A 3494-nucleotide genomic window follows, 5' to 3' on the forward strand; every position below is an offset into this window, starting at 1 on the left:
CTCTGCCCTTCAATTAACCCCACATGCATTTATCGGCCAGGATGGCACAATAAACTAACTACCACACCAATCTATAAATTCCTCTTCAGACCCATGAAACACATGCAATGACACCAAATGCAGGAAGATACAGGCCAGTGGGTGGGAAGTCTTGCGGATCCAGTGGCAGTGGAAGCATCTCAGCGCTGGTGTGGGTCTCCACGTGGCTCCTCCAGCTCCAGGGCTCTGGCATGGAATCCAGGTCAGACACACACACACACACACACACACACACACACACACACTGCCTAGAGGGTAGGGAGAAGGTGGGGGAAAGAGGGGAGGAAGGGGGAAGCCGATCACAATGATCAACAGAAACGTGGGTGAAGGGAGACAGCGTGGCTATGAGACATGAAAACAATCACTTATAATTTATCAAGGGGTCACGTTGGTGGGAGTCAGAGGAGGGAACGAAAAGAGAGGAGCTGACACCAAGGGCTCGAATAGAAAGTAACTGTTTAGAAAACGATGATGGCAGCATGTGTACAAACATGCTTGCCGCAATTGCTGTAGGGATGTTGTAAGCCGTGTAAGCGCCCCACAGAACGACTGCACAAGGGGAGCTGTGGCATAGCTCCGAGGAAGGCGAGGCCAGACAAGTGGAGGAGGATGGACAGGGGGCCAAGGAGAGCCGCTGGCTGCCGAGTCAGCTGCTACCTCGCAGCACCCACGACGCACGGGCACTGCCCGCAGCTCCTCAACCCCACTCTGCAGGAGGGCAGGCCCCAGGCCTTTCTGCGCAGGCGGCTGCAGGGCCCTTGAAGTCGGCCGAGCTGCCTGCCTCACCTACACTCCCGGCCGGCCGGCCGAAATGAGCAGCATCAGAAACTCCGTTACTTACTGTGACTGAACTACGAATGGAGTGATAGATCTGGATTAGCTCCCAATAAAATGGTTTTGAGAAAAGGGTGGGGGGAGGAGCTATATGGAAGGAACATCTAAATAAACAAATACACACATTCAAAGAAAGAGAGAAATTACATGGAATGTAAATGGGCCACTCTACTTCAAAGGCTGGAGCGACATCCAACCACATAGCAGGGCACACAGCTAGGAAAGAATGCAGCATGACCTAGGAGGGTTTATCCCAGGGGTGAAAGGTTGGTTTGACACTGAAAAAGAAACCGGTATCATTTAATATATGTTTCAGACAGGGTTCTATCAGAGCTGGGCTTAAGAGCTAGGCGTCTCTCAAGGGATTTGTTAGAGAGCTTTGGGGCAACACCATTGTGGAAGCTCATTGAATGGCCTTTGTAAGTCACTGTCTCAGGACTTCATGTCTGAGATGGACATTCACGGGCAGGCAAGCTGGGAAGAGGAGATGGAAGTCAGTAGGGAGCAGGGAAGACAAGAAGGAGCCCCAGAGTGTGAACTGAAGACTGCGGGGGCAGACTCATACCCATGCGGGCCCCTCAGCTGCCCCTGACTCTAGGCTGCCAGTGTCCACTCTAGGGACAGTCAAACACACACTGGGACTCAGAAGAGCCGAAGGAGGCCCCAGGGCAGAGTGCACGTCTGAGCCTAGCTGCTGCCCTGCATCGAGGTCAGTCGGGAGTCACCGTGCTGGGGTCATCGACAACAGCACCTTAGCCTTTGAGCCCAGAGCCGCTGTCAGACTGGTGCTTGACTGAGCTCCTGATTCCCAGAGCCACCACATCGCGGTGGCTTTGGCAAACAGCCATCTCTTCTCAGGAGGCTGGATGTCTGATTCCGGGCCCGGTTCTAGAAGATCCTTGTCCCTCCCACACCTGTGGGCCGGGTGCTCCTTGGAGATCTCCACGTGCCTTCCCATCCGTCTTCCCCGGGGGTCTAGGAGACTCCCAGAGCGAGGACCCTGGGCCCAAAGGATGCATCCCATTCCCAACAAGTCTCAGAGGGAGGGGCGTCGTTTTGAATTGGTAGTGACCTGCAATACCATTCCTTCCCCTGGATACTAAGTTCAAATTAAAGTCTTAATCTTAGACGTCAAGGGAAGGCCCTTTCTCCTTGGCTTCGGGTTTTCCCTCCCCTTCTCCCGCCTCCAGCTTCAGCTCTGAGATATGTCTGTGGGAGGCAAGGCGGCAGGGATGGCTGGACACGGTGCCTGCAGATAAGGCCTGGCTCCAAACTGGTTCTTCTCTGTGGCCCAGCTGGTGCCCTCCTCTGACCCCAGGGAAGGAAGAGAGGCTCCCAGAGTCAGGGGACCCCACGGCACGCCCCGCTGCAAGGCAGATCGGCCTGCCCCAGACATACCCTGGTGGGCATCTCAGGCCTGGACTCAGCTGAGAGCCGGGTGACCACTCTCAGGGGATGCCTACAGGGGCAGAGGGACCCAGAGATCGGTGGCCCTTGCCCTGGGAGCTGGACTCATCTTGGAGTTTATGGGCTGCACCGTGGCTCCCCCGGCCTTGCTAGGTCTCCGAGAGCAGAGAGGCCTCTGGGCTCTGAGCTGGCGACTTATCCAGCAGCATAGCTGGGTCACTCTGGATTCAACTGCGTCCCTGGAGCTGTGCTGGAAGCCCGGAGCCCACTGGCCCGGGTTATAATCCTGATCCCCTCTGGAATGAGTCTACGGTGTCCAGAAGGCGGTCGCATGGAAGCAAGGCATCATTCAGGGAGGGGGTGGGACATGGAGAGGGCCAGGGAGAAGGCCTTCCCTGGCGCCTGAGCCCTGAAGGCCACTCTAGCCTGCTGAGAAAGGGAGCTGGTGACAGTCACCGGGGTAGGGCTGGTAGGGTTGTTATCCCGTCACCCGAGTGCAGGAGAAAGCAGGCTTGTGGACCGAGTGTGCGGGGTGGTGGTTCTCCTCCCCACCCCCACCCCTACGAGGACCTCAGCCTCCACGCAGAGACACAGGTTTGATGCCCAGCCAGGGCACCTCCAGCTCAACCACGTCCCGCCTGTCCAGAGAGGCCTGCCTGTTGGTGCTCAGATGAGGAAGCAAGGACCAGGGGGTGAAACCCTGGGGTCCCATCTGCAACCCATGGGGTAGGGCAGGGGTGGGTGGAGGCGGGACCAGGAGCATCTTGTTTTGCTGTGCCCAGGGCACCATGAGGGGGCCCCCACAGGGTGGCAGTTGACCACTCAGTCCTTCCAATGCCCAAGCAGAATCCTGCAGGCTCACTACGAAGATCCCCTCTGTTGGGCTCTGGGGCCCAAATGGCATATCTGGTTAACTGTTGGGCTGCTAGCTGCAAGGTCAGCTGCCAAAATCCACGGCAGCTCTGCAGAGGAGGAGGAGGAGGAGGAGGAGGAGGAGGAGGAAGCAGGCCACTTTCAGGCCTCTGAATGCAGCAACATCCCACCAGCACCTCGAAAACAGTTCCTGGGCACGTGGGGCTCCAGCCTGCAGCTGCACTGTCAGCGCATGAAGTTGCAGGATTTAGACAAACCACAATCAATACTAACTAGCCCTTAGGCACACCTTTTGATGAACCGTGCTAGAGAAACGTCTGTCTTCATTTGGCAGTCTGTGT

The sequence above is a fragment of the Echinops telfairi genome, unplaced genomic scaffold, assembly GCF_000313985.2.
Source record: "Echinops telfairi isolate 266 unplaced genomic scaffold, ASM31398v2 ScPeMD7_25;HRSCAF=90, whole genome shotgun sequence".
Lineage (NCBI taxonomy): Eukaryota > Metazoa > Chordata > Mammalia > Afrosoricida > Tenrecidae > Echinops > Echinops telfairi.